The 15,256-nt window shown below is 36.0% G+C and overlaps 1 protein-coding gene across 3 annotated transcripts in view; it reads right to left on the reverse strand.

The window, feature by feature from the left end:
- LOC106670297 (lactoperoxidase-like) overlaps positions 1-15,256 on the reverse strand; it is a 91,258-nt gene that overhangs the window by 67,982 nt on the left and 8,020 nt on the right. The window contains exon 1 of one of the 3 annotated variants that reach the window (XM_024228857.1): positions 4,125-4,225. The exons of the other annotated variants lie outside the window; for them this stretch is intronic. The gene's annotated coding sequence lies outside the window, so the exon portion shown is untranslated. Of the gene's footprint in view, positions 1-4,124; positions 4,226-15,256 lie in introns of those variants that run through there. 3 annotated transcript variants of the gene reach the window in all.

Consider the following 15,256-nt stretch of genomic DNA (forward strand, 5'->3'; position numbering starts at 1 on the left):
GTGTAATGCCCATTTTTAATAACGGATTTACTTAAGAATAGTAAACATGAGGATTACTCATTTGTAAACAAACAACTTTTCTCGTCTTTTCTCAATTTTAACCCAGTTGTATCTCTTTAACCATGGAAAGACATCATCTTGAACCAGAAGTTCGCAATATTATTGTGAGGCGAGTCAACGAGTTCAGCGGCAAGTGAATATCGCAGAGGCAGTTGGCGTTTATCAGAGCGTGGTCTCCCGGGATTTATACGGTTCCGAGAGTCTGGATGTACCAATAGGAGGCCTGGAAGTGGATCTCTGCTCATTACGACGCTAAGGGAGGACAGAAATATTGTTATTGCTGCAAGACGACGGAACCCTTTCCAAAGTGCCCCCCAGATCCTAAATGAAGTACAAGATGTTTTGATAAGGCCTTTATCAGCACAAATGATTCGTAATGGTTTGTGGGAAGATGGCCTCACATCGTATGCTCATTTGAGACGACCTGCAGCAACAGCCCGTCTCCAGCAGTTTAGAAGAGAACACCAATTGGAATGCTGTTATGTTTACTGCTGAGTCTGTATAGTGATAGCAGCGCCGAAGAGTCCACCGAGAGCAGGAATGCGTACAATACCTCAGTTCGTGCTCCCTTCAGTGTAGTTTGGCGGTGTAATAGTCCAAGCTGGGATTTACACTGGAGGACGAACCGAACTCCATATTGTTGAAGACAACCTCACCGCAGTTAGTTATGTCCAAGAAATTATCGAGGAATAAATCCCTTAAACCAGGGATCTCATTGGCAGGGATTTTCGATTTCTGGATGACAATGCCAGACCTCATAGTGGCAGAGTTGTTCAGCAATGTTTATAAAACCTGAGAATTTCCCATCTGTCCCAAAAAAATGATGTCCAATAAACAAAATTATGGTATTAAAACCTTTTATTTTGTTATTTTTCAAAATCCATCAATTAAATTTTCCTTCAGTAAAAAAACAATAATTTCTAATAAATTTTAACACAATTTCTAATAAAAATATTAGAAAAAGTAAATATACAAACTTGGCAATATCCCTATTCATTTTTGAGGAGTTTATTTCAGAAACAGTTGAATCTTTTTCGAAAAGTAACGAAATAAATTTTCAGAAAATTAAATTTCTTTTAAATTAAATTTTACGTCTTTTTATGTTAGATATGCTGTGATAAACAGACATAAACAACTTATTTGTCCTATTGTATTAAAAGAAATTTGATTCTTTACAACTTTTACTTTATCATGTTTTTTGCAAAACTAATAGTTTCTGAAATTTTTGCAAAAATATAGAAATAAAGCATGTCTTTTTGGCTGGCAAAATGAAAGAAAAGGATTTTTGATCTTGTTTATGGAGCCTACTCTTATAACCATATTAATATTTTTTTTAATCTCTTGTAGAGTTTTTTGAAAATTTTATACTTTACCCCACAACATCAACAGCTGGCTTATTTCAGCCCACAATCGTTTCCTAAATTCGTTTATATTTTAAAACACTTTTAAATACATTATTTTCCTATTTTCATATTTACGTACCATTCACTGTTTGGGTGGAATACTTGATATTCTTCCTTCACTCTTAATAGATGGGAACAGTGGAAAAACGACGAGGGTACATTTTTTGTCAGAATCGAGATTTCACCGTTATCTGTTGGCTTGTGACATTAACTATTAACCCGCCAAATGTTGCTAGGGATAACCAATTAGATCCTACTACAAATCGCGTTTGAAAATTGGCGACACAGTGGAAGAACGATGGTACTCCTGGGCGCCTAAGAAAGAATGATGAGGATCCATCTCTCCGGCATTTAAAAATTCTTCATTAAAAAATTATAATTTTTTGTTACTCATGTGCAGGGCAAAATAAAAATTATACAGTTCTGTGATTCCTTGACCATCTTGCAACAGGCAAAGGGAGAATTTATTGTGTAAAAATTTTCATTCCCATCCGTGGCAATAGCTATCTGGAGTGCGATAGAGATATGAGCATGATAAATCAAAAATCCTATGTAGATATGCCACAAGGTTGGAGGGATGTGATTGGTCCGAGCAGATGCAAACCCTAGCCGTTCACTGTTATAGATTGTAAGAGGGAATTTTTCAAATCGTAGACGAATTACTTAGTACCGATGTAAAAACCGAAATGTCCCATCCCCAAGAGAACGATTCGATGTTTGAAGATATCTTTATACACCACAGTACATACACCACCACACTTCATTCTGTGGAGGTTATTATAAGCACAACGTGTTGTGGGTGCCACAAAGACAAAAAAAGAGGAAAAACCCCCCACCCCATCAAAATAGCAGCTTCGTTACTCCTACGATGGGCCCCTGCCTATTAATTTGTAAATGATTTGCAACACCTGACAAAGTGTCTCACCAACGAAGATGCCAGGAGGTTTTACAATAATTTGGTCACAGATAGAACTGCTACAGAAACTCAGGATGAAGTTTATTTTGATTAAGAGGTAGACGATGTGTACAAAACTTTGTGTCTATTTGTTTCTATTTCTTCTTTACTAATTAATGGTTTTAATACGTATTTATTATAAATATTTAGAATTCAAAAAGAAGGGATGATAAAAAAGAGAAAAAAGTTTTATACATGTTGATAAAAGAAAATCATAGTTAAATATTTACTGAGAAGCTGTAAGTTGTAAAATTAAGTTGTTTGTTCATTCTCACTTACAAAGCTGAGTAACTACTATGTTTTCTAACAGTTGCAGGGCTCTGTGGAAGGTGAAATGAAACAACGAAAGTTTGGTATCTTGACCACATCCATGATAACACCAAATACACTGTGAATCTTATCAGTTAAATCAAAAGCCATCGATATAATTTTTTGGTCTCTCTAATATTCTCTTTTTATGTTTTTACACGTATCAATGGTGCTAATAATTATTATAACGACGAAACGCGTTCGAGTAGTTCGACAAACCCGCGACTGGACTAACCCTATGCCGGTTCAGCAAATCGTCGATCAGTTCTACATACGGTTCACCGACCCGCTGACCAACGACCAGCTTCAAAGTTATTATTTCTAAACTTTATCGATTTGCTATTCCATTTTCGTATAAGTTTTTTCTTTCATACACTTTGTCTCTGTCTGTCTGTCTGTCTCTCTGTCTCTCTCTCTCTCTCTCTCTCTCTCTCTCTCTCTCTGTCTGTCTGTCTGTCTGTCTGTCTGTCTGTCTGTCTGTCTGTCTGTCTGTCTGTCTGTCTGTCTGTCTGTCTGTCTCTCTCTCTCTCTCTCTCTCTCTCTCTCTCTCTCTCTCTCTCTCTCTCTCTCTCTCTCTCTCTCTCTCTCTCTCTCTCTCTCTCTTTCCATGGACGATTTTGTTCATCTCGCTCCTGTTTTCTCTTTCTCACTCAGTCTCTATTCCCTCTCCGGTTTTCATTTCGGTACATTGTTGTACATTGTACACGCATTAAATATGTTCGCTGAGATAAGAAAATATCTCGTGTAATGTACCACAACAAAGACCCTTTGGGTTCCTTCCATACCAAGATGATAAGATTCTGATGAAGACGAAAGTTGATAAGATTATCTGTGCGAAACAAGCAAACTGGCAAGTGACAAATTAAAAGTATTTTACAAAGATTCAGACTACATTGATAATTTAATTGTAAATAATAATCTTACTTGAAACGTTAACATGAATTACGCTGATCGTAATCATCAACCCCACAGGTTTTCTCATTATACAGAATTCTTGATATAATATATTTTATACAGGGTGTGTTTTTTAGATGGCCCGGCTGAATTTCTCTAGAACCAATGACACTATCAAAATACAAACACACGTGTTCAATATTTTCAGTCTAGTTTCAAATTTTTACTTTTTTGGAAAATAATTATACAGTATACCTCAGGCCCAGTTCAACTTCAAATAAATCCTGACAATTCATTTTAAATATTTTTTACGCTAAAAACAATGGTGCAATAGGATTTTAAATTGGTAAAAAAAAGACAACGTTATGGCAAAAAACCGACAGCGTAATTTCGACGAGGAGATATTTTACTGTATCTTCGCGAAAATTGGAATACCTATTCGAAATGTTGGAAGGGTTTTAGGTTTTTCGGACAATAAAATTAGAGATGTACTCCGGACTTACAATTTTAAGAAGAATCGCTCTCGTATTGTCCAGGGACTTCGGCTATGACAGGCGTCTAACGTTCCTTCCACAAATGACGATTTGGGAGGTTGAAGAAACTCTTTCAAACATCATATGGACTGATGAAGCCAAGTTCATCTCTAATGGCGTACTAAACTATTGGAATTTTCGAACGTAGACAGAGGAAAATCCGAAATTTTCGTAATCTTGTCATCATCAGGTGGTTCACAGTATCAACATTTTGTGTAAACTTCTCGGAAATAAATTAATTGGGCCTTTCGTCGACAATAATTTAAATGATGCTCAGTGGAAGGAGGTTTTAACAACACTATTAGATGAGGTTCCTCTGAAACAACGACAAAAAATGAATCTCCAGCTTGATGGATGCCCCAATTCTTTGCAGGTGAGTCGTTATTTGAATCCTCACATCCAGGATAGGTGGATAGGACCTCATGGCCCGACATGTTGGCCTCCTCGGTTTAACTCCACTTGACTATTTTCTATGGGGCCATTTAAAAAACAGTGTCTACGCCAATCATAACCCAGCAACCTCAGTTGAAGAACTGCGTCGAAGGATAGAAAATGCTTGTCAATCTATCTCCCCTGACTCATCGCTCTGAGCTCCGGTGAAGAGTAGTTAAATAGAGCAAATCTTTGCATTTTTACGCAAGACAGGCAGTTCGAACATGAAATTAATAATTAGCAAACCAAATGACTTTTTTTTCAAAACTTTTTGACATAACTTTGTCATTTCTTGACCAATTTAAAATCCGATTGCAACATTATTTTCAGCAAAAAAAACCTTTAAAATGATGTGTATGGGTCCTATTTGAAATTTAATTTAAATTGAAAAATAAAGTTGAACTGGGGCTGAGGTAACCTGTATAATTTTTCTCCAAAAAAGGTAAAAATTTGAAACTAGATTAAAAATTATTAAACACTTTTTTTTTATAGCGTCATTGGTTCAAAAGAAAATCTGCCGGGCTATCTAAAAAAGCACCCTGTATACTTTGTACATTGATTGATAGACACCGCGATACTAGTCAAATTGCTGGTCTAGGTTTTATTAACTCGCAGATCAATGAGTGAATTGTTTCACTTTTAAAAATTTCTGTTTTAGACTCATCTTTTTTCCGTATTTGTTCATCCTCTTAAATACACAAACGAAATTATCTTATCATGTGTACTCAGTGCAAAATTAAATGTCTAAACTAAAAAAATATTAGTCTTAGCATTTTAAAAGTAAATTAGCATAGTTTTTTCTCTCTCTCTCTCATTCTCTCTCTCTCTCACTCTCTCTCTCTCTCTCTTTCTCTCTCTCTCTCTCTCTCTCTCTCTCTCTCTCTCTCTCTCTTTNATATATATATATACATACGAAATATTTACGTTTATAACCTACAATTTATTTCAAACAACTTTCACCTATGTAGTTTATTTATAGGACATTTTTGGAGACAATTGTTTGGTTGATGTTTACTCGAAAAGAGCTTTTGACAAAGGTATGCCATTAATATTAGCTGATTGACAAGCATAACAATTATAAAGGACTTTTCCGTCCCACTTAAATTTTTAAATTTTTTTTATATAACTATACAGATTAGAACGAGCAGTAATTACTCTATTTAAATTGATTAATAATTTTTATGAAAAGGAGGTTGAAAAGAAAATTGATGACTCGAGAGGTCGAGACACTAATTTTTCAACACTACCACACTTTTTACAAAACAACAATTTAAATAATAACTTTGCTTACCTAGGACTAACTAAAACATTAAGATAGTAATTAAAAACAAGCTTTTGGAAAAAATGTTGTATTGACGAAGTATTGCAATTTTGTAAAAAGTATATAATCAAATATAGATATAGATACATTACGGGCAAAAATTCGACCCAATTGATTTTTTTTCCATTTTCTCGATAAAAAAATCTGTCCTTAATTTTTCTCATTGGTTTTACTAATAAATATTTGTTTATGCTATGTTAGATGTCAGAAAATGACTCACCCATTGTACAATCACAGGCAAAAATTCCACCCAATTGATTATTTTTTTCATTTTGTCCATAAAAGAAAATTCTGCATTTAATTTGTCTCATCGTTTTTACCAATAAATATTTGTTTATGCTAAGTTTTAAATTGGGAATATCAATTAGACGTAAACACACTTAATCCTTAACCCAAAACAAGGATAAAGGATTTTTCAATGTTTACTTTTTACGGAATTTAAATAGCTTATTCGGTCTCATTTGAATTCTGAAGCTATAAACTGTTATGTTTTCATCTTTATTTTTTTAATTTCAATTTTTAAAGTTAAAAATGCAACTTAATGCTGAGGATGTTGCGCGTGGTGTGGAACTATTGATGATGGACGTTCCATCAGGTATGCGGCTATTGCCATCGGAGTTCCCTACGAAACACTGCGAGACGATGTTAGACGAGAAACTGGGTCCTACCATAGAAGGCCGGTTCTGGATGCCCTAGGGTAACAGAACCACAGGATGATCGTGTTTTGACTTCGAGAATTTCGCAAAACCGGCACCTTACTATTTTTCAAGCGATTCATCTGCTCCAGGAAGTTCGAGGTGTCCAAATTTCTGAACGCAATTTCTGAAGAATGGACTGATGGCTATTCGCCCTGTAAGATGACCAGAATTGACCAGGACACACAGAAATGCACGGCTCGCATTTGCTCGAGAACCCAACTTTTGGTCTTTGGACAATTGGTCTGTTGTACTTTTTACAGATGGGTGTAGATTTGATCTACAATCTCCAGATGGGCGTGAAAGAGTGTGAAAAATGTAAAATGAACAGTACAAAGAATGTAACTTCCCAGAGCCAAACTTTTCAACGTAGCTCAGTGACAGTGTGGGCGGGCATTTCAATGGACAGCCGCACAGAGTTGGTTATTGTTCGTGGAGGGTCTTTGACGGCCACTCGCTATGCGGATGAAATTTTGGAATATATGCGTTGACTATTGTCGATGAAATCAGCGACAATCCTATTCTAATGTACGATAATGCCCGTCCACGTGTCGCCCGCATAGTACAAACGTACGTTCAACAGCATAACAACAAGGTCTTAGCCTTTCCAGCCCGTTCTCCTGACTTTAACCCAATCGAACATTTATGGGATAACCTCAAAAGACGAATAAGAGCATGTCCATCACTTCTGATACACTCCACGATTTTGAAAGTACTCTTCGTGAAGAATGGGCTTATCTCCAGCAAAGAGACATTTCCGGACTGGTAGAAAGTATGGCGAGGCGTCTTTGAGATGCAATTAAGGCAAAAGGAGGAAATACACGATATTGAAATGTTAACTAATAAAATCTAAAACAAAACCAAAATCTAAAAATCTAAAACAAAATTTAAAATATTTTTATGTCCATCTTTTTTATTTTCATTTTTCTTAGCAATTTGCTTTTTTTACCTTTTTAGACAAAGAATCCATAATTAAACGTTAAAAACGTGAAACTGATTTATATATAAAAATATACACAAATCGAGTTATATTACAAGTCGGTGGAATTTTTTGACCTGTGTCAATGTATTTAACATTTAACATTTAACAAAGAGGATCTGTTAAACAGAACACGATAAGTGTCGAACATGTCAGGATGTATTTGTTCTCTCAGTATGCAATAAAAAAGCTTCCTATAAACCCCTGTCCGAATCTCAACTGTAAATAATGTCAGGATTTGTGTTTTTTGGATTTTTTGGCTTAAGTCCACTAAACTGTTGATAACTTAAGAATTTTTTTTGGCCTTATGATCTATGCATATTAACCATGGTGACGGATTCTTATGTGTTCATATTGGGAGGGGGGGGGTTATCGTTAAAAAAGGGCCAGAGGCGAAGTAGGAATCGAACCCACGACCGCGGCGCGTCTATGAGCCGAGAGTCAGTCTCTCACGCTAACCACTCGGCTACTGCGGTCCCCAACTTAAGAATTAATGACTGCAGAAATATCTGGTTGATGCCACCTGAAAGATCGTCAAATTTCCTGTATGGAAACTTATTTACATTGCAAAAACAATGATAAATTCTGCTCGAAAAATTCAGAAAAAAAAATGTTGGAATTTGGAATATTTTGAAAATGTTGGATTGATAGAGCTGTTTATAACTAGAAACCCTTCGAACTTTGCAAATTCAATCATCGCCAGTTACCCTTTATAAATATTTTTTTGAACAGAGAATAATAATTATTTACAAAAAGATTCATAAAACTCTTGGAATACTCGGAGAAAAATCTGTATTGTATGGTCGTAATTTTGACTTGTGAAAACGTGTGCTAGGTCATTTCAAACTGATAACGGATAACGAGTATTCACACGATAATAATCGATTATTGATCGGTTCCGAAAGATTAAACATCTCAGAATTACTTAATTACATTTCATTATTGCGTTAATTATCTGAGAGTATTGTGAGGTGTCGCACAAGAATTTCTGAAGGTTGAAACGGCGAAGACGAGGGAGGGACGCCTGGGATGAAGTTAATGAAGCGACCAAGTGTGAAATGAAAAGAGGGCTGAGTGGCACGTTTCAAGCGGTGAAACAAAATGTACGATAAAGGGAAATGAAAAATGTTCGGAGGTGGCGAGTCAGCGGATTAGGAAGACCTCGGGGGCAAATCGGGGGCATTTGTCACGAGGTTATACCCTGGCAAGCTGTCGTCGCCAATATCAAACTGGACCTTCTTATGAAAAAACATTTTCACTTATATCCATTTCCATATCCCCCTCAATTCTAGCCTTCGGGTTTTACAACTGAATCACAAAATGACCCGTAGCAATTCATCGCAACAGTTATTTTTAAAAAACTATTGATTTATATCTTTGATGAAATTTTTCCCAGATTATTAGCTACGTCTTATCGATAAGAGGTTTATCACAAACGATAAGAGAAATCTAAACTTTAATTTCATTTCTGATATAGGCATAATAAAACATTGAGACTTAATCTATGTTGTATAAATATCCAATCTACTAAAAGAAAAGTTAAAACGCATTTTGCAAAACACTTATTTTTTAAACTGATATTCAGTTTCTCGTCAACTATTATTATAAACTGTACGTTAAATATTGGATAGAGTATATCAACTTTCAGCTTTCAATACATGATTTATTTAAATTAAACAATGTTTAAGTCCCTTCTTCTCTCGGACTTAAACTTCCTCAGACTATAGAAATTTTTAAATGTTTATACAGTTTGTCTCATGTTTGTATGTGCTTATGTTGTATTTATGTTAATTTATTGGAATAAATGTAATTTATTAGCGAGAAAGGAAGGGATTGTTTAACTCCGCCCTGAGGAACGTCGAGTACTCTTGAGTGGTGACGTCCGGAGAAAAAAAGTAAGTTCTTAGCAAGAATGTAGTTGGTTCGCCCCGAGCAATATCGAGTATTTTGTTGGGGTGAATGTGATCAGAAATGTTTGTATCCGGTGTTATGTTTATGTTAATGTATGAATGTAATTTATTAGCAAGATTAGAAATGATGGACTTATGTTGTAAAGAAACTTTAAAAAAATTGCAATTTTCTCAAAATTAGTGCTGCTTTAGAAGGAAAGGAGTAGTCACATCATAAAAAATTATAAGGTACTTCACGTATAGGTTGAATTTTGAAACCTGAAATTTGGTACAAATGGAGGTCTTATATCAAAACCAAGAAAACGTCCACGAAACTGAATCAAACAAAAGTGTGATATCCCCCCAAAAAAACCTACCGTGAAAAGAGGCTCAAGTTCCAGACCTCCTGCAAAAAATAGCCTATCGTGTAACAATATCCACACTGCCAAGGTCCGTTTTTTTTTTGTTTTTTTTTTTAGTCCATAACATTAGAGAACTGAAAAGAAAAGATAAAAGTTTCAGACTACCTCCCAAAAAAGTTAGCCTAACAAAGTAGAGATATGTACATGGCGTTCAACCTCATTTACTCTTACTCTTATGAGAAACACTGTTATTTTATTTTTATTGGTTAATACTTGGCCAGTTTTTGAATGAGAATTAAAACATTGAAACCATGTGTGCTCACACTGGAAGGGAGGTGGGTGAAGGGAAGTTAGGGAACTCAGAAGAAAAGAAAAACGTCTCAGACTACTCATTGCACATACTACTTTGATAGGCTGATTTTTTTTTTCATTACATCAATAGGCTAATTTTTTTGGAGGGGGTACTTGGCCATTTTTTCATTGTTACGTTTTTGTTGGAATTAGTACTATTATGAATAGCGCAAGCTTTGATTTTTATTTCGATTATTCTTCCGTAAGTGAAATGGCCTTCGCTCTAATTGGATCTTGATAATTCGTGAAAAATTGCAATGCGAAATTCTTATTGTTTGTAAATTGCAAGATATTTTATTTTTTACAAGCGTAGGCAATTTTGACAACATAATAACGGATGAATGAAAGTTTACGTTAAGTTAATCATTTTGATGAAATAAAGTTTGTACAAGTTATCTTCATTGTGGTTTTAACGATATTTAGACTATTTTCGCTAAAATTAGTAAGGTCGCTTGGATTTTTAGATTCTGTATACTTTATTAGGTTTATTTTAAGTTAAAAGCAGGATAACCCGAACAAATACGAAAAATTTCGGTCGTTTGGGATTTTGTTGGTCATACCATCCTCTCTGATTTGGTCTTTCAACAAGACAACTCCCTCAAAATATGGCAAAAAGCCTTCGCGCCTGGAACAATGAGGATAAAGACGGACGTTGTTTCTTTGCTATGGGATAGATAGACGATAAACAACAGCTAAAATTATCAGAAACGAACAGACTACAGATTCTTAAATTATTACCCAGTAAACCCACGAGAAAATTCTCAATTTTACTTGGAATGGGAAGTTGGTGTCCGAGTGGATCGAAGTTACGCTAGCTCAAGTGGTAGAGCAGCGTCGTATTTAGCCGGTCGTGGGTTCGAATCCCGCTCGTGACGCTAATTTTTTCATTTCGACCAATAACCTTCTATAAAGATTAATTCTTTGAAAGAAGTTATTTGGTCAATTAGACCACAGAATATGATGGATTTACTTGGAATGTTATTTTTACATATTTATCTGTTGTTACATTGAAATGGAGAGTTTATCCCCTAATAATGTAGTGGTAGTGTGTATGATCTGTGGTGTGTATTATTTCTATGTTTTTGTATATTTGTGTTATTTTATCAACAATTGAAGCCCTGAGGTATAGAGAGGCTTGCTTTTAACAGGAAGAAGAAAAGAGAGAGTTTGTTATCGTTATTTCTTAAAACATCACAACTTGGCTGGAGAAATAGTAAAAGAAATGAGTAGGTTTAAAATGCGAGAAAGATAAGAAACGAGAAGCCAAGCAAAGAAAGGGAATGCTAGAAAGGAAAAGGAAAGATGAGCACATTTATGTTTTTGATTCTAGTAGTTTCGTGACAATATTTAGTCGAATGACTCGTATATTTGATATAAAAACTTATTTTGCCACAAAATTTGTTTGTATTTTCCTTTCTTTAACACAGACAAATCCACCCACATTTACCTACGGAGGTAAAACGATCTCCCCATGTTTTCTTAATGTTCCCTACCCAACTGCGGATAAGATGCGGCGTAAGACAGAAACGTGAGGAGGTTGATTGACATTCTTGACAAACGTTCTCATTTACCTCTCAGAAATAAAAGGCTGCTTTACAATACCGTAATTAAGCCAATATGGACTTACGGACTGGAAGTGCGGGCTTCAGCCAAACATTCCAACATCCGCCGCATTCAAACTGCCCAGTCCTTAATCCTTCGAAAAATACTATCGAACCTAACCACACATACAGACTTATATATCCCATTTATACATGCTTTCCCGTATGCTCGGTCGTCCTTAAAAGGACAATGAGGAACTTTAACCTCCGCACCTAGCCTATTCGGCCTTATCGGACGTTTTGATTCTCAAGATGAGAGCTGACCCACCTCCATACACGACCGAATGGTGTTATTGCCGCAGCATTGGTATAGAGGTAGCTCAGCCCCGAAGGCCCAAGACAACCTCGCTCCCCGCTTGCCCATTCCGAGTGGTCGGGCCTGCATTAAGCATCAGACCGTATGCCGAGCGCAAAGGGCTACCTAAGCCGAAATACATCAGCCCGTTCTCCCGCGCACTCCCTAAATAGGGAAGGCCACTCTATCTCCCAGAATATTGGGGCTTCTTTAGCGTAGAAACTACCGGATCCGCTCAGGCCGCGGTTTTGTTTAAAGTGGAATTGCTAACCACCCCCTAGGGGAGTACCGCCTAAAAGCCTCCAATCGAGGTAGGCCTACACCTACTTGCAAAGCATACTCGAGTAGGAGCAACCTATTCACTACCTGAGGGGCGTCACCACAAACAACTACGAAACCATTCCCAGTGTAACAGGGGCTGAATTTTGGAACATTTCTGTTACCCCGTAGTACAGATGGTTATGCACCCTCCCCCGTCTATGCAGACAGGATCTGGTACCCTAACCCTCGAGTACAGCTTGTGCTTTAGAGAGGTTGCCACGCCCTATGGGGTACACCGTTATTTTGCGCCCGGGCACCTCCCTTGTAACCAAGGGTTGGGAGGGGGTCACAGGATAGAATGAAGGAACCTGGATTGAGAAAGGGACGTGGATGAGGACACGAGGTACCCTTTTCAGGGACCGAACCTTAGCCACATTATACCACCTGTCGTCACTGTAGTTCCACATCGAGTGGGCTACAACTCCCTGGGTGGGTATCCCTTTCATACAAGATGAAATCCGATCCCGTTACCGCAAATTTCACAAAACCCTCCCAACTACCGTCCATCAGAACGTCAAACCCCTCGAACCTCCTCGCCAACTGAAGAAACAATGGCCGCGAGATCTCCTAGGATGTGATAGTGAAAGTGATAATGATTTTTTTTGTATATATTACCTTGCCCATTGTTACATGTTACCTACTTGTCGGTAGTTGAAATCTACTACAAATTATTATTTTAAAAAAAATTTCCTTCATAATAAGGCTAAAACCTATGTAATAAAGACTCGATAAAACCGGTTAGATTTGGATTTTGTTTGGACAAGTCAATTTGAGATTTACAAATTAAATATAAAAAATTTAATCGATAGCAATCAAGAAAGGGAGCCAAGAAATTGCTTCCATTCCTGAAAGTTTGCCTGAATTGAAAAGAATGTCAAATGGGCTTGCAACAATGGTCGGTTGTTTAATTGATTATAGCTCATTAAAAGGGGCCGAGGTGGAATAAAGGGAAGGGTTTTGCAGTGGCATGAAAGATACCAGCATCTCACGCTCAGCTGGCACTGATTTAATCTGCAAATAGGCAGACCTTTGCTACGGGATATCCCACCCTCCCTTTAATTACAATGTTAAACAATGTCTGTCTCTCTCTGCCGTCTTTGTGTCAACTAGACCGCTGGCCTGATTCCTTACTTCATTAATAAATCCACAATTAAATGATAATTTATTCGCTTTGTATTAGTCAGCAAATAAATATTGTTTATAAAGTCTGTATGTACGGTTAGTTAAATATGCATACGATAGCAAGAGACAAAAAAAGTCATCAAATTTTTATACAGATCAAATTTTCCTCAAGGCGGCTATAACGTATAACCCATAAATATATTCATTATTCATTAAATAAAAGGAAATTGGCTAATTTTAATTTTAAATTATTAGGTAAGTTAGTTGTTTATTTTAAAAACTGCCGATCTATTTATTGAGATTTGTCTGTCTATATTCAAGATCAGATAGTCTTGCGTTCCTAGCGTGTGTAGAGAGAAAGAGTAAAATTATTTATTAGCGTGAATGTATAGTTTGATAGGGCAGATGGCGGAATATTGAGTAGCCCATCGACCTTAATTAGGTTAATTATGCAATTAGGTGTAAATTGTGAAGGAAGAATATCAAGTACTCCACCCAAACTGAATGAATGGTTTGTAAATATGAAAATAGGAAAAGAATGTATTCAAAAGTGGTTTAAAATATAAATGTATTTAGGAAACGATTGTGGGCTGAAATGAGCTAGCAGTTGATATTGTGGAGTAAAGTATAACATTTTCAAAAACTTGACAAGAGATAAAGCAATTAATTATTAATATGGTGGTAAGAATAGGTAAAAAACGTTCCTTTCATTTTGACAGCCAATAAGACATGCTTTATTTCTATATTTGCCAAAATTTCAGAAACCCTAACTCTTTTGCAAAAAAAAAAGATAAAGTAGAAGTTGTAAACAAAACCAATTTCTTTTAATATAATAGGACAAATATGTTGTTTATGTCTGTTTATCACAGCATATCTCAAACATAGAAAAATGTAAAATTCATTTTAAAAGAAATTTAATTTTCTGAAAAATGTATTTCGTTACTATTTGAAAAAAAATTCAACTGTTTCTGAAATAAACTGGTCACAAATGAATAGGGATATTGCCAATTTTGTAATATTTTCTTTCCCTGACATTTGTATTTTATTTTTATTATAAATTGCATTAAAATTTATGAGAAATTATTCTATTATGTTTTTTCTGAAGGAAATTTAACTAAGGGATTTTGAAACCTACAAAATAAAATGTTTTATTTCCATAATTTTGTTTATTCGACACAATGATTTTTTTAAACAATTAATACTGTGTATAATGTCCTCTGTAAACTAAATAAGGTTGTCTCTAATTTCATATGGAATTTCACTCCATAGATGTTACAACGCTGCACTCAGTTGTTGCAGGCCAACAGGCTGCGGATGGTGACCGAAAAGTCTTGATACGATTTTCAGGAGAAACAGGACTGTTTTAGTGTTTTTAGTATTTTACATGACATTTCCTCTTCTGTCTCTTTATGTCTATTCAGAATGAATGTATTTATTAGCAATAATGTGTAACGTGAAAGAGTCGATGGCGGAATATTGACCCTCAAATTAGATTAGTTATGTAATACGGTACAGTGTGAATATCAAGTTCTCCCCCACCCAAACTGAGTGGTTTACGTGAATAGGTAAGAATTAAAAGTGAGTGAGAGTGTGGATTTGGATTTTTGGATTTAGGAACTGTTTGCGAAGGCTGAAATGACCTAGAAGTTGATAGCCTCTGTAGCCCAACCTAGACGGCTGAAGTATAAGACTGTACGTACTGAAGTATAAGACGGTAGACTGGACTGCCAATAC

The sequence above is a fragment of the Cimex lectularius genome, unplaced genomic scaffold (genome assembly GCF_000648675.2).
Source record: "Cimex lectularius strain Harlan isolate CLEC.00 unplaced genomic scaffold, Clec_2.1 scaffold327, whole genome shotgun sequence".
Classification (NCBI taxonomy): Eukaryota; Metazoa; Arthropoda; class Insecta; order Hemiptera; family Cimicidae; genus Cimex; species Cimex lectularius.